The sequence below is a fragment of the Ursus arctos genome, unplaced genomic scaffold (genome assembly GCF_023065955.2).
Source record: "Ursus arctos isolate Adak ecotype North America unplaced genomic scaffold, UrsArc2.0 scaffold_10, whole genome shotgun sequence".
NCBI classification, from domain to species: domain Eukaryota; kingdom Metazoa; phylum Chordata; class Mammalia; order Carnivora; family Ursidae; genus Ursus; species Ursus arctos.
In genome coordinates this window covers 63209250-63230918 of record NW_026622764.1, presented here as the reverse complement: position 1 = coordinate 63230918, position 21669 = coordinate 63209250, and the positions used below count along the sequence as shown (strand labels likewise).

Sequence of the window (21669 nt, the reverse complement as noted above, 5' to 3'; positions counted from 1 at the left end):
GAGGCTGACCATCAAGGTCAGATACAATGGGAACCCTCCTATTCTCAGCCCAAACAGTTCTATTTCTCTTTCTTAGATGGTTTCTCTTCCTGACACAATTTCCCACATGCATCCAAAACAATGCCCATGGGTGAAGTCTTGTGTAAAAAAAATCACCTTCTTCAAACTATAATACCACTTGTCTGCCCTTAAATAGGACTGACTGCTCTTTTTTCTCTTTCTGAAAGTCTTTTCTCAAACTCAAGTAATCACTAGAATTCTGAAATTTGAATATATATAATCTTTTAACTTTGGCTTATGTGAATCATAAAGCATTAGAAAAAATTAGCTTTACAATCTTTCTTGCTGAAAAAAATTCAATTTTCTTTTGGTCTCAGCAAATTGGTGGAAGGGATTTTGGCAAAAGGCAAATCTATTATTATTACCTTAGGATTTGTTGGAGACAAAAATGGGACCATTAGTTAGAAACTATAATATAGACTATATTTTGGTGTTTATACTTCTAGTGAAACTGTGTAAAACAAGACGATCCCTATTGCAAATAAGATTTTAGAGCAGCAGGGTAATTTTAAGATCTACCAAGTCCATCCTATTTAAGAACCTTAAAAAAAATTTTAATGAAATTCTAGTCATCCTTAATATAAGAATGTTAATTACCAAGGAGTAATTAAAATTTTGTCCAAGCCCAAAGAGACTGCCTATGTGGGCAACTGAAAAAATAGAAATTTCCCTTCACAGCTATAATTTGGAAAGAAAATTTCTAAACCATACAATTTACAAAGACACCTTCTTCCTCTTTGGAAAAGACTTGGACTCAATATAACACTTAGGGGATGATGTGGAATTTTGAAAAATTTTAGCCAGACACGGATGGCACAAGCACTATGAGTGCTGACTAATGAGCTTATCAATTCTACCCGGCACTGCAAACACCAGCATTTCCTGGTTTCGTTAGTAATCTTGTTGCCGCTATAACATGTTACCACACATTTAGTGTCTTTTTTTTTTTTTTTTTAAGATTTTATTTATTTATGTGACAGAGAGACAGCCAGCGAGAGAGGGAACACAGCAAGCGAGTGAGAGAGGAAGAAGCAGGCTCCCAGCAGAGGAGCCCGATGTGGGACTCGATCCCGGAACGCTGGGATCACGCCCTGAGCCGAAGGCAGACGCTTTAACGACTGCGCTACCCAGGCGCCCCCACACATTTAGTGTCTTAAAACACACCTTTATTCTCTCCCAGTTCTGGAGCTCAAAAGCCCAAAATGAGTCCTATAGGGCTACAGTGAAGGTCCCCCTTCTGGACCCTCCAGGGGATGGTCCATTTCTTGCCTCTTCCAGCTTCTAGAGGCTCCCACATTCCTTGGCTCATAACCATTTTCTCCAAGCACTCCAATCTTTTCCTTCCCTCATGGAATCTTCTACTGCTCTCTCTCATAAGGACTCTGGTGATTCCTTTGGGCCCACCCAGATAATCCAGGATCATCTCCTCATCTCAAGATCTTCACCTTTACCTCTATGAAGTCCCTTTTACCATGCAAGGTAACATTCACAGGTGTTGGAGATGAGGGTGTGGATATTTTCAGGCACTATTATTCAGCCTATCACACTGAGCAATCAGAGTCCGTTATTTAACTTCTGCAAGCCTCTCAAATGGAAAAAAAATAAGGATATTTTGTAAACTCTAGAAAGATGATAGCCATGTTAATATTTATGCCATCTCTAGCTCTGTGGATCTATGAAAATTTCACCCCGACCGGAAGAGTCTGCATCACTGATTTTCAGTTTACTAGGCATAAATGACAAATTGTGCATATGTAACATGTACAATATCATGTGAATATCTGACATACATCTACTTCATGAAATGATGACAATTAGGTTAACACATCTATCAGCTTATATAAAGCTACTTTGTGTGTGAGAATGCTTAAGGTCTACTTGCTTAGCAATGTTCAAGTACACAACACAGTATTCTAAACTAGTCACCATGCTGTACATTAGACCCCCAAAGCTTATTCATCTTCTACCTGAATGCTTGTGCCTTTGACCAGCATCTCCCCATCTCCCCCACTCTTTCACTGTTCTGTTTCTATGAGTTCAACCTTTTTTTTTTAGTTTACACATTTAAGTGAAGTCATATAGCATTTTTCTTTCTCTGTCTGGCAAATTTCAATCAGCATAATGTCCTCTAGATTCGTTCATGTTGTTGCAAAGGCAGGTGTTACTTGTACAGCCATTCCTTCCCAGCTGGAGACTCTCCTAAAGCTCTTATGAGTCTTAACCAAAGAAAGGGGTTGAGTCTATGCTTGATCTTAAAAGAGAACCTAGCATCTCATTACCCATAATGCTGAGACAAGCTGCACAGAGGGTCCTTTTGGACCAAGGCCTGTCCCACCGGCGAGTCAAGGTATGAGGGGTGAGTGAGCAATCACTGACCTTATAAGGTGCAGTTGGGGTAGAAAAATATCTGTTGGCTTCTACTTTATCTACATGTTCAGATATCCTAGAACAAATTTTTATTCTCGCCATCACAATATGCTGAGAGTTCTAAAATCAGAAGCAGTTGATCCAGTTTGGAAATATGAGGGTGGATGTAACAGAATGGAACAAAGGGACATGGAGGTAAGACAGTGAGTATGGATAATGGTATGTGGGTTGGAGAAGGAATTAAAAGACAGTGAGGTACAGATCAACTATGCAGCTGGTATTTGCCAATTAATACTATAGCTGTGAAATAAGAAAAAAAAAAAAAAAAGGATGTGATAGCAAGTTAGTGATTATTTCAGGATGAAAGACTTACCAGTCCAATAATTATCTGTTTTAAGCACTGGTTTTTACAGAATATCACACTCATTAACAACTTTAAAAAGTGACAAGATTTAGGTACAGTCTGAAGCTGATAATTAATTGATACCATATTTATCTTGTAATGTAACTAAAAAGAAATGTAGGTTTAGTTACAAAAATGTAATTACACACAAAGGTCACAATTTCTTTTGGGAGATTAATTGATGGTGTTTGAAATGCTTCCAATTATTTTTAAATCTACTTTGTGTTTAAGAACAAACCTGAGGATGTTTAAAAGTATGCATTAGGGGAGCCCGGGTGGCTCAGTTTGAGCGACCAACTCTTGATTTTGGCTCAGGTCATGATCTTGGGGTCCTCGGACTGAGCCCCACCCCATGTGGGGGCTCCACTCTCAGTTTGAGATTCTCTCCCTCTGCCCCTCCTCCCACTCATGCTCTCCCTCTCTAAAATAAATAAATAAATAAAATCTTTTAAAAAAGCAAACATTTAAATTTTGAAAGCATGAGTCAATGGAAACTTTAAAACTGCTTCATAAACATTTTGTTAAAATCTGTGGAATGCTAGGAGGGAGGCAAGATGGTGGAAGAGTAGGGGACTTCGTTTCATCCTGGTCCCTTGAATTTAGCTAGATAACTATCAAATCATTCTGAACACCAGTGAATTCAACCTGAGATGTAAGAAAAGAATTGCTGGAATCCTACAAATAGAAAACTGACCACTTTTTGCAAGGTAGGAGGTGTGGAGAAGTGAATCTGAGGAGATATATCGAAAGATAAATGGGGGGAGGGGAGCCTCTGTAAACTGGGCATCGGAAAGTGATATAGCCCTGGAGCACAACATCAGAACTTTTAGAAGTCTGCTCCAGGGAGAGACATCCCTGCCCGAAAGGTGCTCAGGTGGCAAAACGGGGCAGAATCCTAGATGGGACAGTGCAGTCTCAGGATCCCCAGGGTCACAGGAAGACCAGGGGTGCCTGAGCCAGCAGAATTTTCAAGCATTGGAGCAGGGGAAACCAGCTACAAATAGTAAGCCCAGGAGTGGACTCTCAACTCCATTTGCCATAAACCACAAACTGCGGCATGACAGGGCAACCACTCTCCATACAGGGACCCTGCAAAGGGCAGAAATGCAGCGACCCCTTCCTTCCCCTGTAAGGAGCAGCGTGGGTGTGCACAAGATCAGGGGACCCCTCTCCAGGTGGGGGCCCTGCAAGCAGCAGGCCAAAGGGAGACCCTCCTCCCTCCCCCGGGTGGATTGGCCTGGGTGCACAGCTAGGGGAAAATAGTATATAGAATTTGAGGGTTTTTCTCATGATTCTTTTATCTTTCAGTTTAAAATTTTCCTTTTCTTTTTTACCTTTTCAACTAGTTTCTTATTTTATCAACTCTTTGTTTTAAGGTTTTTTTTAACTTTCATTTTTACATTTACATTTTATAGGTGTATTCTTCATTTTTAGCTTCCTTTCACTGTATTCAATTTTATTTTTGTGTATCTGTAAGTTTTTCTATCTTTACAATTGTGGAATCAAGTGTCTTCTAACAAACAGACCAAAATACACCCAGGACCATGTGTATCACCCTGTTCTGTCAACCTCTTTGATTACATTCTTTTTCCCTTTTTTCTTTTTTGGTTTCTGATCTCTTCTGATTTGTCTAGTGTATATTTTGCTGGGATCATGGTTGATAAATTTTTTTTAATTTTTAATTTCTTTTTTGTTCTTGTTTTGGACCACCTGGAGGAATGACTAAGAGCAACTCACCATGAAAGAAAGAACCAGAAGTATTACCCTCTGTCACAGATTTATATGGATATACAAATATAAGTAAAATGTCAGACCTGGAATTCAGAATAATGATTATAAAGATACTAGCTGGGCTTGAAAAAAAGCATAAACAACACTAGAGAATCCCTTAGTGCAGAAATAGAAGAACTAAAATCTAATCAGGTTGAAATTAAAAATGTTTTAACTGAGATGCAGTCTAAAATGTACACTCTAGTGTCTAGGATAAATGAGTCAGAAGAGGAAGTCAGTGACATAGAAGACAAAATGTTGAAATGTAAGGAAGCTGAGGAAAAGCGAGAAAAACAACTAAGGGATCATGAGGGGAGGCTTCGAGAAATCAGCGATTCCATAAAGCAAAACAATATTAGATTGATTGGGGTCCCAGAGGAAGAGGAAAGAGAGAGGGACAGAAAGTATATTTGAGTAAATTATAGATGAGAACTTCCCTAATCTTCCCTAAGGAAACAGGCATTCAAGTCCAGAAGGAACAGAGAACCCCCCTCAAAATAAACAAAAATAGATCAACAACCCAACATATAATAGTGAAGCTAGCAAATTTTGGAGATAAAGAGAATAGCCTGAATGCAGCTCAAGACAAGAAGTCCTTAACCTACAAGGGTAGAAACATTAGACTGGCAACAGACATATCCACAGAGCCCTGGCAGGCCAGAAAGGGTGGGCATGATATATATATATATATATATATATATATATATATATGAGAAAAACATGCAGCCAAGAATACTTTCACCAGCAAGCCCGTCATTCAGAACATTCCATCCTAAGGATGCACATTCTTCTCAAGTTCACGTGGAACATTCTCCAGATAGATCAAATACTGGGTCACAAATCAGGTCTCAACTGGTACCAAAAGATTGGGATTATTCCCTGCATATTTTCAGACCACAATGCTTTGAAACTGGAACTCAATCACAAGAGGAGATATTTCTTGTTTAATTAGCAAAGTTTCAAGAGGAACCATAGCTTTATCACATTACAACCTACCAACTGGTTCTACATTACAACCTCAAGCCTTTGGGTTGGTTCTTTGCAGCCATTTGTAAAAGGAGGTCATGGCTGTGCACTGGTGTGACCTCTGGTTCTTATAGGAAGCATGGTGGGGTGAAGAGGGTCTCTCGAGGCCTCAAAACCACCTGGAGGATGAGATCTGGGCCCTAAATACCAGAAGTTCTTAGACCCCCAGGGTGTGGGTTTGTGCATTTCTAACAAGTCTCCCAGGAGCTGCTGGGGGTGGGGTATCACACCTACTGCTGTGCAAGCAGTGAGTTTCCTCGGGGTGAAAGCTTTCTCACACATTGACACAAAACCAAACCTATCCATCAGGATCAATTTGACGGCAAGTGATAGACACAGTCACTGAAACAGCTTCAACAACAAAGAACACCCCTTCACCCAACAGGAGTCCACAGGAGGTGGGCTTCAAGGGTGAGCCAGTCCCGTGGTTCTACACCTGCAGTCAGGAGCCTGAGGTCTTCCCACCACTACATTTTGGTTCCATGCGAAGGCTGACTGCCCTTGGGACTCCTTGGCCACATACCGGAGGACACAGTGGGTCTGCCCTGTCGCCTCCCTGCACTGACCAGGGACAGCCAACCCTGCACAGGCCTGGGGCAGACTGACTGTGTCTGGGGGTAGCACTGATCAAATGGGGGCAGGCTGCCAGAAGTTCTGTTCGCAAGAAAGCAGGCGAAGGGATCACAGGCTACTTGGCAGTGGAGACAGAATACATATCAAGTGTCTGTTGCTTTAGGTGACAGCTTTTGCCTAGAATACCGAATCACTCTATATTATGTTTATGGCAAGATGACTGTGAAAACAGTTGAGTCCTGGATTACAGACAGTCTGGTGGAGAAGACTTTTAACTTTTTAAAAAAGTTGTTCCTTTGAGGATTGACAAAAGCTTAATATAGACTATAGCCCAGTCCATAGAAAAAAATTGTAATGATCTGCTTATTCATAATATGGTGAGACTAATTTAGGGAGCCCAGGGATGGCAAGAGCAATAGCAGCGTCACAACAGCACTCAATGTGGATTTCAGGTTAAGGATTCCTGATCTAGGGGATCTGGTTCTGCCATTTTTGACTTGGAGGACTTGAGAAAGACCCTACCATTTCAGGTTTCTGCTCCTTTTGTGTTTAAGGAAGGGTGTGAGCCCTGAGAAGTCAGGGGAGGTCTACTTTTCTCACTGCTGTGGGCTTGACGCCTACAAAAGTGCCATCTCCCACACAGAGGTGTTCAGTGCCAATGTGAGGAATGAATGAATGAACATCGCAGAGTGATGATAAAACTGCCTCTTCAAAGAGCTGTTGTCAGACAGAATGTGAAAAATGTCATAACAGTGAGACTCTATGAATTCACTGAAGCAAAGCTGGAATTCCTTAATCTTTTCAATGGGACTATGGCTTTATTCCCTCTGTGAAGAAGGCACAGGAACTTTTAAATCAAGTGACTTCTTTTGAGAGTGGGTGGGATTGCGTTGGCCTGTCATAACCTGGTCTGTCTCTCTCGCTGATATTTAGGTCAGATGCGGAAAGTGTTTGGAAAAGAAGTTTTGGATTATTCTTTGAATCTGTGTCAGGGAAAATCTGATTTGTTAGTTGGCATGCCTGACAACATAGGCCTACAGATCTTCTCTTTTCTTGATTTGGATGACATTGGGCATCTGTTAAAAACCTGCAAAAAATTCCACAAGGTAAGGCCTTAAAAAACACATAGATGTATTTTTTTACTGGTAAACATTACACAGAATTTCAAAGAGAAAGGATATGATTTAGAAAACCTTAACTTCAAATGATGACAAACACTGGATTGGGGCAATGACAAAATATGTTTTACTTACAGCCTAAGAAACTGGTTAAGTTACTGCTTACGAGGAAAAAGTAGCACAACAGAGAGAACGACAAAGTGCTTATCTGTAAAATATAAGGTCAGCGAGCGTCATAGGCAAACCTATTCTAGCAAAAGGAAATCTATCATAAGGTAAATGGTGTTAACACACATATTAAAGAAAATGTTAAAAAATAGTACTAATATAAAAGCAAACACTAAAAACAGAAAAAGATATTGCATGGAAATCTCTAAATGCTGATTTAGAGATTTTCGCCAGTGTCCTTCAATGAGAAACTTGGCAGTTTAACAAAGACCTCTGGGGAAAGAATTAGTTTTCAAATTCCTCATTTTACATATATTATTCCAGGCATTTGTATATATTTGGTAATAAGGTTTGAATTTATTTGGAATGAGAAGCAATGAAAATCTATTTTTGTACATAATAATTATTTAAAAATTAGAAAACAACTAAAAAGTAATACCTGCAATTACTATTAAATTTGGTATAGTTTCTGTATTTTTCATAAAAGCTTGAGTATTTTTGTGCTTGTATCTCTTAACCTCCTTCACCCATTTTGCCCATCCCCCAGCCCCCCTCCCCTCTGGCAACCACCGGTTTGTTCTATGTACTTAGGAGTCTGTTTCTGTTTGTTTTGCTTTTTTAGATTGTACATATAAGTGAAATCATTTGTATTGCTTTTTCTCTGACTGATTTATTTCACTTAGCATAATACCCTCTAGGTCCATGCTGTCGCAAATGGCAAGATCTCATTCCTTTTTTGTGACTGAGTAATATTCCATCACGCGTGTGTGTGTGTGTGTGTGTGTGTGTGTGTGTGTGTGTACACACATTCTCTTTATCCATTCATGGATAGACACTTGGGCTGCTTCCATATCTTGGCTATTGTAAATAATGCTACAATAACCATAGGGGTGCATATATCTTTTCAAATTAGTGTTTTTGTTTCTTTGGGTAAATACCCACTGGTGGAATTATATCATATGGTATTTCTATTTTTAGTTCTTTGAGGAACCTCCAAAATGTTTTCCACAGTGGCTGCACCAATTTACATTCCCACCAACAGTGCACAAGGGTTCCTTTTATCCCACATCCTTGTCAACATCTGTTATTTCTTGTCTTCTTAATTTTAGCCATTCTAATAGGCGTAAGGTAATATTTATTTCACTGTGGTTTTGATTTGCATTTCCCTGATGATTAGTGGTGTTGAGAATCTTTTCATGTATCTGTTGGCTATCTGTATGTCTTCTTTGGAAAAATGTCTATTCAGGTCCTCTGCCCAGAAAATGTTTTTCTTTTGCTCACATTCTTGACTCATAGTAGAGCTAGGTACATTATTCTACCTTGATGTTACTGCCACTCAACATCTTGAAGATATTCTATCTTTCACCCTATTCTGACTTCCACTGCTACTTTAAGAAGTCAGTTGATTGTTAATGCTTCAGAGATAAACTGTTTTTTCCCTAATTGTACATCTCTTTTTACTTCTCTTACTTGGGATTTACTGTGCTTCCTGAGGATAGATGCCTGCCTTTAGTCAATCCTGGAAATTTATACACACACACACACACACACACGTTAAGATATACATCATATATATTAAATTCCTTATGTAAAAAATAAAAATACATATGTTAAGAAATTCATGTTAAACTGAGGGCTTCAGAGGGGAGGGGGTGGGAGAATGGGATAGACTGGTGATGGGTAGTAAGGAGGGCACGTATTGCATGGTGCACTGGGTGTTATATGCAACTAATGAATCATCGAACTTTGCATCAGAAACCAGGGATGTGGGGCGCCTGGGTGGCTCAGTCGTTAAGCGTCTGCCTTCGGCTCAGGGCGTGATCCCTGCGTTCTGGGATCGAGCCCCACATCAGGCTCCTCTGCTGTGAGCCTGCTTCTTCCTCTCCCACTCCCCCTGCTTGTGTTCCCTCTCTCACTAGCTGTCTCTATCTCTGTCAAATAAATAAATAAAATCTTAAAAAAAAAAAAAGAAAAGAAAAAAACCAGGGATGTACTATATGGTGACTAACATAATATAATAAAAAAACATTAAAAAAAAGAAATTCATGTTAAAACAATTTATTTAGGTAAGATCCATATAACAAAATTAACCATTTTAAAGTGAACAATTCAGTGGTCTCTTATATTTTGGAGTATTGTCTCTGTCCTATTCTATTTTTTTCTCTCAGGAACTCCCAAGTTATATTAGATTTTCATATTCTATCCTATGACTCTTAGGTCTCTTTCACATTTTCTGTTTCTTTGTGCTATGTGTAATTTCTTCAGTTCTATCTTTGATTTCAATAAATCTCTCTTCAGCTGTGACTGTTTGGCTATTTAACCCATTTACAGAATTAATAATATTATTTTCTTGGGTGATGAGAACTTTCAAGATCTATTGTGTTGGCAACTTCCAAATACAGTATTATTAACTATAGTCATTATGCTGTACATTACACGCCAGGGTTTATTTTATAACTGGAAGTGTGTGCATTTTGACCCCCCTCACCCATTTGGCCCACCACCCCCTTCCCACCCAGCTTCTGGTAACCACCAATCTGTTCTCTGTATCTAGGGGTTTAGGGGTTGTTTGTTTCTGATTCTACATACAAGTGAGATCACACATTTGTATGAGTACGAGTATGATATGAGTATTTGTCTTTGTCTGACTTCATCCATTGATGGACACTTTGGGTGCTTCCATCAATAATATTTTTAATTTTTAGTAGTCAGTCACATTTGGTTCTTTCCCAAAACTTCCTACTCATTTACCATACTGCTATTTTTTATTCATATCTTTGATACCTTTAAAGGAACCACAATGAAACTGACAGCTGGCCTCTGTAAATATTTATTTTATATTATCCATCTGATAATTTCAGTATCTGAAATCCTTTCGTGTCTTATTTTGCCATTTCAGTTTCTGATGACTTTTGCCCATGGTGGTTTATTTGCTCACGTGTTTAGTTATTCCATATTGGGAGCTATATTTGGCTGATTTGGGGCATCCTGGGTCCTGAGTTGAGGGCATATTTCTCCATAGAGGACTTGTATTTGATTCTGCCAGGCGCCTCCATTCACTACCAACCTGATATACCTTTACATGTTTGGTGTTTCCTGGATGCTGTAGGTAGTGTACTTTGAACCATAAATCCAAGTAAAAGGGTCATGTGGCTCTGACACATGAGTACGTGGGTGTACATTGAGAGTAGTTCACAGAAAAACTGCAGCTTAAGCCATGTGAAGTCAACACAGATCTTTGAAAAAAAAATCCACTAAAAAGGAGCTCACTGTCCCTGAAAGGTCATTTAATAAAAAAAAAATCCATCTAATATCTAATCTGTGGTGTTTCATACAAATTCTATTCTTATTATTAGGTTGGTGAAGGGTATGCCTCTGTTTAGATGCTAACACTCCCCCCCCAACAAATGCTATTAAATGGGAATAAGCCAGGCACTTTTCATGTAAATATATTGGTAGTGATTATAGATCTCTGCAAGAGTTCCTTGTTTTCCAGGATAGAGACCAGCAGTAGATTACCCAAAAGAATCTCCTAAGGATATTTAGTTTAGATTTACTTTGGGGAACCACTACCTCATGCATATTGGGCCAAAGGGAAGCTAGGGTCTCTTGAGGCAGCTTCTCTATTTCAGTATTTGAAGAACTCGCCAGGGAGTTAGGAATCCTAATACATCACGGTGAGAAGCTCCTTCTCCGTAAACATGAAAGCTGCAACACATGTAGATCTTCAGGGTGCTTATTAATAAACTGACTCTATGGAGGAGGAGGGGCAGCAGCAGCAGCAGCAAGGGGAGGGGGAGGAAGAAGAAAAACAAGGCTCTAGTTCCCTGCTGTCCTGATACCTTGAGATCAGCTGAGACTTCATAACTAGATTAGCACTCAGATATTAGTCTTCTCTTTATGTAAGATCCCTAGGCATTCTCTTACTTTTGTATGATCTCAGCTACACATTTTCTGTGAAATATATCTGGCATCTAGGTGTTCTAGGATTAAATCCTCTAAGAGGATTAAAACAACAACAACAACAACAACAACAACACCAACAACAACACCAACAACAACACCTGTCTGCCTGCTAGAAGCAGACTATCTTATTCTTGATTCTTAGTAGGTAAGCATGATGCTTTGTTAAATTCAAAAATAAGCTTATTTATCTAATCATTGTTAAAAACAAAGTTTGAGGGATACTGTCAGCTTCATTTCTGAGCAGTGGTTTGTCCCAAATATAAGCATTTAATCAGCTGACCTTTTTGTTCATTGTATGGCTTCGGAATTTCAAGAAAACCATATAAGAGAAATAGAATCAAACGTGCCCTTTTAATTTTCTTTCCAAAGCAAATTTAGATAATATACTGCTGTTTGTAACTTGGTACCTTTGCTAGAATGCTTTTCTTTGTCTTAGCAAGCAAATTAAAAAAAAAAAAAAATCTCTGAAGCCTTTAAAACTCTGAAATATTTTTTCCTGAAGCTTCAATGGTATCTCCTTAGTGTAAGTAAATCTAAAAAGCTTTGCAGGCAAATGTTTGAAAATGAATTTTATATCATTTCTACAATCTCGCAAGGGAAATTATCTCTAAAGAGATCAATCTCATTCACTTGGCAGCTTTATTAAATTTTAATCACCTTTTTAATATTTTTATTGTTGAGGAGTACATATTCCCCTAAGGTAAAGATTCAGCCACCTAGAGCTTGAAAGATAAATATATAATATTCATAAAGGTCATGTAATCCTTATACAGCAGTTGAGTGATAACAGAATTAAATAGTACTGTCAGCACTGAGTCTATCAGTGAGACCAAGAGTCATAGTGGGTAACTTATTTCAACAAACTGTACCAGCAGAATATAAGAAAAATGACTCAGAATAGGTGGGAAGACAAAGCTTCAAATCTAATTAATCCTGAAATACTGTTTAATTACTCAAATCAACTGTCACACTAATTCACATTCCTTCTATCACAGGGAAAGAAGACCAATAAAAAACACTTTATTTAGGTTATAATTAACATACAAAAAAAAACTTTACATATTTAATATATATAACTTGATTAATTTGGGAATAAGTATACAACAGTGAAACCATCACTACAATCAATGCCAAAACATATCTATCACTTCAAAAGTTTCCTCCTGGTTTTTTTTTGGGAGGTAATAACACTTAACATAAGAAATACCCTCATAGCAAATGTTTTAAGAATACAATACAGTATTGTTAGCTACAGAAACTATGGTGTCCAGTAGATGTCTAGAACCTATTCATCTTGAATAACTGAAACTTTGTACCCTTTGACCAATACCTCCCCATTTTGAAGAGCTCTTACTGTGACCTGATTTTAAAATCATCCTCATTCAGAACAGGTATTCAATCTTAACTTAATTCTTCATCTCAAAGAGAAACAATGATGTCTACTTATTTTAAATAATAAATTATTGTATATAATTTCTAAGTGAAAACCAATTAGTAAGTGAACAGTCATATTTAACCACAATAGAAGACACACATGCTCACACATCCACAATTTTGCTTAAATTCTTTACTTACATTTTGACACGAATCTTCACCTTCAGAAGAGTCACCTTCTGAGCCATCTAACAGTTTCCCAGCTTTAAGTCCTTTGAAATAAAACAATTTTTAAGTTGAGATAAAAACTGAATTGGCATCTGATGCTATAAATTGGGAATTTCATCCATGGAAAAAACAGCCAACTGTCAAGCAGTAAGATCGCTGTTTTTCATTATCTTGTAAGACATATGTTTGTTATTTCTATAAGATAAACAACTTATTAAATTGCTTTAAAAAAACGTGATTTGGGGGGCACCTGGGTGGCTCAGCTGGTTAAGTGTCTGCCTTTGGTTCAGGTCATGATCCCAGAGTCCCAGAATCAAGCCCCGCATCAGACTCCCTGCTCAGTGGGGTGTTTGCCTCTCCCTCTGCCCCTCACCCCACTCGCGTGCTCTCTCTCAAATAAATAAATAAAATCTAAAAAAACAAAAAAACAAAAACCCCAAAACCTGATTTTGATCACCTTGCTTACATCTGTATGCCAACATTTACAATAGGAAGGTCCTGACTGAAATAATGACCAAGTCTATACTAAAAGCCTTTGTCTCCCCGTTTACTGGTTCCATTAGAAGACATTAGAAAATTCCCAATATCACATTGATTGAGACCTTTCCAGATTAATGCATTTTTATAAATAACTTTTTATAACTTAAATAGAGTAACTGAAAGAATACCACCACATCATATGAGAATTTTTAAAAGGACTTTGAATATTCAGTAACTCCCTTTTCTCTGAGGACTAATTTTGCAAAACACAAAACAAACAAAACATATTTCACAAATAAATTGCCTTATATTCTGATTCAGATAATATTTATTCACCTTCTGTGCTAGTCTTGGCTTTGATATTCCTTATCAGTCCTTAGGGGAGGGCTTTTCAGTCTTCAAAGGCACAGAATTCTCTACGCTGTTTAACTGTACATGGGGTGGTAGTTTTAAAACATGGTCACACATTCTCTGATGCTTTTCCCAGAGAAGATAGAATCTAATTCCCCTCCTTCTGAAGATGGGCCAACCTAACTGACTCACTTTTTACACATAAAATGTTGTGACAGTGATGCTGTGGGACTTCTGAGGCTAGTCTAGAAAGGTGACATGGCCTCTGTCTGGTTCTGTCTCTATTTCTCACCGCTCTTTGAACCAGTCACCATGTTGTGAGGAAGCTCAAGCCACATGAAAAGGCCACACATAGATGCTCTTTTGGCCAACAGCCAGCATCGCCTGCGAGGTATGTGAGTTAACGAGTTATCAGAGGAGTCCAACCTTTGAGCTGTTCCAGCCAACACCAAGTAGAGCCCAGCTAAGTTGTAGATTTGAGAGCAAAATACATCTTGTTGTTGTTTTAAGTCACTAAGTTCTGGGGTGGCTGGTTATACAACAGCGGATAACCAAAATGAGCTATAGAATAGTACACATCTTGCTCCAAAGAGAATGATGATAACAAAATAAGTCTCAAGGAGATAAAATCTCTGTAAAAGGCTCTCAGGATCAAAACAGAATGTCTTTCTTTTGAAAGTTGTTCCTTATTAGAAAATAATAAAACTGTTCCCATTCTTCAATGGGTACAACTAAAGAATAATTCAGTGAAAAAGAACAATGTAAGAAAGAAAACAAGATAAAGGCAAGGTTAAGGGCATCAAATGAAAAGCCGGCACAGTCTCTTCTTCTAAGTCACGTTTATCTGATGTGTCTTATGGTGCTCAGTGTGTTGGTACCACATCTCCTACTCCCCAGCAAATTCTTCATGTTCAAGACTATATCTCCCAGTCCTAAACATAGTATCTCACACAGAGTGAATGCTTAATAAAAAATTCCTGAATAAACACATGAATATGAGCTGTAATAAATCAAATGTCCTTTTTTTTGGATGTCAATACTGATACACATTTTTTCTTACATCATTCTTCCTCAAATGCTCTGTATGAACTGAATTGTGTCCCCCTAAAATTTGTATGTTGAAGCCCTAACCCACACCGTGACTATGTTTGGAGAGAGGACCTATAAAAAGATAATTAAGGTTCAATGTGGTTATAAAGATGAAGCCCTAATCCAACTGGATAGCCCTTTTAAGAGGGTGAGACGACAGGAGTGCATGCAGAGAGAAAAGGCTACGTGAGGATGCAGGGAGAAGATGGCCATCTGCAAGCCAAGGACGGAGGCCTCAGGAGAAATCAAACCTGCCAGCACCTTGATCTCAGACTTTCAGCCTCCAGACTGTGAGAAAATGAATTTTTTGTTGTTTAAGCCACCCAGTCTGTGGTATTTTGTTATGGAGGCCCTAGCAAACTCACACACATGCCAAACAGGTTCCCTCTTAGGGTCTTTGTACTTGCTGGTTCCTCCGCCTAGAGCTGTTTCCAGATAGCCACAGGGTTTGTGCTCTCTTTATTCAGATCTCTGCTCATATGTCACCTCATCAGAAGTCATCCCAGACCGCCTTGTAAAGGGTAGGTTCTCCTCTGACTCTTTCACCTCTTACCCTGCTTTAGATTTTCTTTCTAGCACTTATCACTCGTTCTCATTATATATTTATCTGTTTTTGTTTCCCTCAATGGGAAGTAAAGTCCTTGACAGCAAGTACTTGGCCTTTTCTTACTATGCTATCCATGCTTCTGTGACAGCTTCTGGCACAAGTAGCAGCTCAATAGTGTTGAATGAATTTTAAACAATGCATCATTTCAGATTGATGAGGAAAAAAGGATCTGGTTTCAGAAGTAACATCCTCATAAAGTTAAAGTTAAAAAATACATATTTTGTGATGTTACAAAGGCATTTTCAGTTTTACCAAAAACATTCTAAGCACTGAAGGAAGATCAGGCATCGGGCAGCAGAGAGCTACAGGCTGCAGCTGCTGGAGGAGGAAGGATGATGAGAAGTGAGGAGCCCAAAGGTGAAGAACCTTAGAGAGTCCTGTTCTCATAGAGGACAGAGTTGCACTCAAATTCTGGTTACTGCACCAGCGTTAGGCGCCTCTATCACATCTCTAAATATCTGCGGCTAATTCTGTCCAGAGAGACCAGGAGGGGGAGAGAGAGAATCTCAAGCAGACCTGTGCTGAGTGTGGAGCCTAATCAGGACTCAACCTGGAGATCAATCCCAGGACTGTGAAATCATGACCTGAGCCAAAATCAAGAGTCCAACACTTAACTGAGCCACCCAGGCGCCCCCATCCAAACTTTTAAAAAGTTCTACATATAAACATATAAATTAAACAAATCAAAGATAGTAGTAGAAGCTAGACTTAAGGGTATTTTAGAGGCACCAGGGAAATTAGAATTTTGGGGGGTTTTATGCTTATTTTAGTTCATAGAAACAGTGTTTAGTAAGAACAAAATAGTTCCTATTTAATATATATGTAGAATATGATAGACTTCAATTCTTAAACTATAGGATTTTCCCAAAGATAATATGCAATATACATTCTTCCCCCCAAAGGAACATAACAATGTTCAGAAAAAAAAAACAAAACAAAACTGGTGCTCAATTTTGCTTCTACAAAGCTCAGATTTTCTCCCCCAAAGTGAGTTTCAAAGTGGAAAAATAAAAAGAGGTGAAATATAACTTATAGAAAAAATGATTAAACTAAGTCTTTTTGATTAATGACTTAAATCAAAATTTAACAGATATGTTTAAATCAGTTGTACCCTGAACCACTCGTAGAATACATTGCTACAGATTATTAATTCATTTCTATGTGTTAGAATTTCCAGTTTATTCAGTCCATTGCTATTGTTGAACTGACAGATGCTTTGATAACCCGTAACAGACTGAAGTCTATTAACATTAGCAATAAGGCAGAGCATTACATCCCAATGTATGTGGGGAACATGGCCTGGCTATTCCTCCTGGCCTCAGAAGCTTCCCTCTTTGATTTCTCCCAATGGGATTCAATTCTCGTGGAATGTTTCTCTCTCAATATTGCTTTGGTCTTTGCCTGAAGTCAACAGAAACCTTAATCAGGATTTGAGAAGTTTCCATATTGGCTATTCCTCTTGATTTATCAAAAAAACAAATTTTTTTGTTTTTTTTTCCCCCTGTATTCCTTTAGTAAAAGGATCAAAAGCTAGCTTTTTACAAAACAAAGACAACTTAAAAATGGTTCAATTCTAGTGGGATAAAATATTGACTGTGGATTCAAAGCAAGCAAACAGAAACAAAGGAAGTGTCTATTATTTTTACTACCTCAGATATTGCTCAGAGTATTCTCTTATTTCCAAGTCCCATTTATAAAGTACACATGACTTCATCACTGTTTATTTGAACTTGTTTTCATTAACTGGGTAAATAAGCTTCTGGATTATTTTCCCAAAGAACTGGCACAGCAACACACTGTTAGACTGATCTCTCTAGCTTGCTAGCTTCCTTTCCCTCCCTCGGGCCCAAATTACAAACTCTCCATTTCTCTTCTTTTTACCAACTGTTTCTGCCATCTTCAGTAAAAATTTGTAATTTGTTCTAAATGAATTCTCTTTTATTTGAAATTCAAAGAAACTCACAATTATAGCTGTATATCTTCTACGTTCATTGTAATTATAAAGATTTCTCCCAGAAAATTTCTACCCGAAAAACTTAATAATGTTCCTAATGTATTCTCAGCGCATCTCTAGAATTTTTAATCACTATAGTGTTCTTGCTTTATGAGGTAAATTAATAGATGAGGGGAACCACTATGGAATCTATTAAAAATCAACTCCTCAAACAAGGAAACTCAGCATAAAGATTATTTGTTTCCAGTAACATCAAGAAGCAGAACTGTGAGCACAATGCTGCATAAATTCACTACTTATTTTCTGGAAAGCAAAAGTATATTCCTATAGATAAAGTGTCTCCTCAGTCAGGAAGCAAGAAACAAACAATAGATCCCAAATAAGGACAGATCCTGGGTGCTGATGAAGTATTGGTGGAGAGATGAAGATTTCACAAACACTGGTATCAGTCAGAAAAGTGAATTCTTAAATTAGGGAAGGAGAGTACAAATTTGGTCACAAAATTCAACATACAACTTGAGTAACAAAAATGAAGCTTAAGCTTTAATTTACATTAACTGTTATACCAGCATTCAGCAAATCTAAGTAAACAGTTATATCTATAAAATTAAATGGTAAAAGTCTGATTAGTTCACCAGATTAAGAGAATCCAAACTGATCTTTCTGTTGTTCTGGTTCTATCTCTAGATGATTGCTTGACCCAGCAAAAGGATGAACATTTCATTTTAACAAGGAACATGTAATTTCTGGATACACTCTCCTTGTTCATTTACAAAAGAGTCTTCTTTATGAACTGCATGACTCATTGTTTCTCAAAGAACTTATATTGAATACATGGTTTCATCTCATTATTTGTTGGTGCGCTTTATCCCAAATTATGAGATACAAGAATAACTTATAAAAGAAGTATAAGAATAACTTAGGAGGAAGCTAGTCAAGAAAAACATTCACATTTGCATACATTGTAGAATGAGACTGTCCACGATGTCTGTTAATGCGCTGTGACTGATCCCAGCCACCAAGTATTTTATCCAGCCTTGGCGAATATGGTAACTGGCAGCTACATGTAACTACAGAAATTAAATAAAAAATTCAGTTCTTCAGGTGCACTGGCATATCAAATGCTCAATAGCTACATCTGGCCACTCATCATATTGGACCATGTAGATATAAAACATTTCCATCACTGCAGAGTTTTATTGGACTGTACTGTTGGTCTAAGCCTGTAACTTGCCATGATAATTTACATCTTTAATAATGCCTCTTTTTCTTATTGAGTGATTAACATTGTTTATGATAGGAAACTTAGAAACTATAGAGAAGCCAAACGAATTAAGCTATAATCAGCTAATCCTATGAGGCACAGATAACTTCTTAATATTTAGTATTTATTGTTGGTGCTTTTCTAAGCACATAAAAATTTTAAACAAAAATGCAACATACTAAACTTACTATTTTTTTTTACTTTATGTCTTAAAATATATTATGAACATTTCTGTATGTTATTTTAAAATCTGCATTATTTTACATGGCTGCATAATACTTATTCAGATTATTACTATTTTTGAAGCTATTTATGATCACTTTCTTGGTATAAGCCCTGGATTAAGAATTCTTAGGGGGTTAATTTCTGTAACTTCACTTTTAGGAGTTGAATTTTGAAAGAGAGAAGTCTGAACCCAAGTGTCCTTACCTATATAGAGCAGGGATTAATGAAATGACCTCCAAGTATCATTTTAGCTTGCCAGGTTGAATTTTTTTCAGTGAGTACCAAAATCTGAAGTTACTAAAAGGAAGGAAAAAAAACCCACATAGTCTTGAGAAAGCAATTTAAAGAAATTAGTGTTTTCCCTCTTATACTGTGGGTTCAGGGATTTGGGAGCCGATGAAGGGAAAAGATACAACCACAAGGTGGCAGGAGCACACAATGAGCTTCATTTGGGTGGTGCTTTGAGAGGTTTGCATGGGGAAGGGGTGCACAGGTGTGGATGGGAAAGTCCCTCCAACTATGAAACCTTCTAGAGACAGTGGCATGGGGCCACCACCCGAAAGAGGACGAAAGCAAGGGAACTCCGGGCGAGAGAGGAATCAGAGATGGGAGGTTACACGTCTAGGTGATGTCCCTCTGCAGCATAATGGGGAGTCTCTGGGTGAGACAGCTGGAAGGGCAGCAGTGACTTGGGGGCTTTTATAATCTCAGGTTTGTTTATCTAAGGCTAACAGATGTTTGGTGCAGTTTCGTGGGATATGCACAGCAGGCAGGCTCCAAGTAACTAAAAATCATGCTTATTTGGGCATTTTTAAAACAATTGCATGTGCCAGAATTTGAGTTTGGTGCTAAGTAGGCTTTTGAGCTAATGGTCCTGGCCTGAGGTGAAGAAGCAGACAACATAGGGCCAATATACAGGGGCCATTATTGGCTCATTTCTGCAACAAGTGTAAAGTACATCTTATGATTCAGTCATTCAATTAACAAACATTTATTAAGTGCCTACTATATTCTGAACACTGTGCCAGGAAATGATCTTACAAAATTGAAGAAGATTCAGTCCCGGACTCAAGGGTCTTAAGGTCCTGGAAGAGGGCCTCTTGAATAGAAGAGCAGGATCCTGAAACAGGAGATAGGAAGCTGTTGATCTTTAATTCTTCGTGGTTTTTCCTGGAATAAGCATCTAAATACGAATAATTATTTTTTGATGGGAATACTAGATCAACACTTGAAAACTGTGTTATAATCTACTTCTACCTCCAATCCCATCATCAACCCCTGAAAACAAGCACAATATTCAATATCATCATAACTCATACATACACAGTGTTGGGGTGGAGGGAAACAGTGGTGGTCCTGGACAGTTATTAGAAAAGACTTCTACCATTATGATGTCCAAAATTAAACTCATTCTTCACTTCCTTTTTCCTCTGAATCCAGTTAATCTGGCATTGCAACTTATTCTGTCCACCCTACTATTCCTCCATCAACCTGACCTAGAAATTGCAAAATCATTTGCCCACATCTTCTTCAAGCCCAACATACAATCAGTTGCTAAGTCACATAGACTCCATGGTCATGAGTCTTTTTTCTTTTCTGTGCTCACAGCATGGTCCTGGCTCAGGTCTTCATTTCCTCTAGCAATTGTTTCCCAAAGCATCTCCTAGCCCAAATCTTGGGCTATTCATTGGTCTCAGATTGTTTTCCTATAAACATTGTTCTAACACCATCCTCCTCTGTTCAAAAGTCCCACAGCAAACTCCTTACTCTGGAATTCAGGACCCTGCAAGATGTCATCTCAATGTTCTTGACTGTCCACTATCACCAAACTATATTGTATATTATAACCTCAGGTGACAGAAAACCATCAGCATTCCCCAGAATATATTTTGCAATTTCCTCCTGTCTTTACTTACACAGTATGCCCCCTCTTCCTAAAATAGACTCTTAAAATGGAGCCTATCCAAAACCATCTTCGAATTTCAAGGCTCAACACAAAAAGGCCATCTTCAAGAAACCTTTCCTGATTCCCTTAATTAACTGAAAACGTATCTTGATTTTAGGCAGAACTTTCTCTGGACTTTTTAAATAATAGCCTTACTCTACTTTGTAGCAAATCACTTGTGTATATTTCTTCTTCTGTAAGCCTGAACTTTAAGTAAGACTCTTTCTTACTCATTTATGTAACCCCTATATCTATCACAATTGAAATGTGTTGTGCTCTTTATATACAAAACACAGTGCATTTCGGAGGGATACAATGGTTTTGACTGATTGACTAGACAAATGGTTCATTAATGATAATAAACAATTTTGGTAATATGAACAAACCACCAAGCTGTCTTATTTAGTCAGAAAATATATCAAATGCCTAAAAAAGAACACATATACATGCAGACAACTTTATGACTCATTGTTGCTATAGGAAAAGTTATATGTGTCTGAGATTTCTTCTATCCAGATAGAATTTTCACAAGTGAGGACTATATAAATTCTTTAGGCTAGATAGTTCTGATAGTAATCAAAATGGTTTAACAGTTCTGCAACAAGGTTTGGATTTTTTGTTTGTTTGTTTTTAGCATGGAAAACTTTGTTCTTCTAACAATCAAAGTTTAGAATAGGAACTATTGTCATTTGCTGTGACCA

The 21669-nt window shown here is 38.0% G+C and overlaps 1 long non-coding RNA gene across 1 annotated transcript in view; it reads right to left on the bottom strand.

Annotated features, from left to right (window-relative positions):
- LOC123000726 (uncharacterized) overlaps nt 1–20219 on the bottom strand; it is a 33674-nt gene extending 13455 nt beyond the window's left edge. Inside the window, exons 1-3 of the long non-coding RNA XR_006408912.3 lie at nt 20065–20219; nt 19228–19320; nt 13027–13097 (exon numbers count right to left, since the gene is read on the bottom strand). This is a non-coding gene — a long non-coding RNA (uncharacterized LOC123000726). The remainder of the gene's footprint in view (nt 1–13026; nt 13098–19227; nt 19321–20064) is intronic.
- Nucleotides 20220–21669: the final 1450 nt, after the last annotated feature.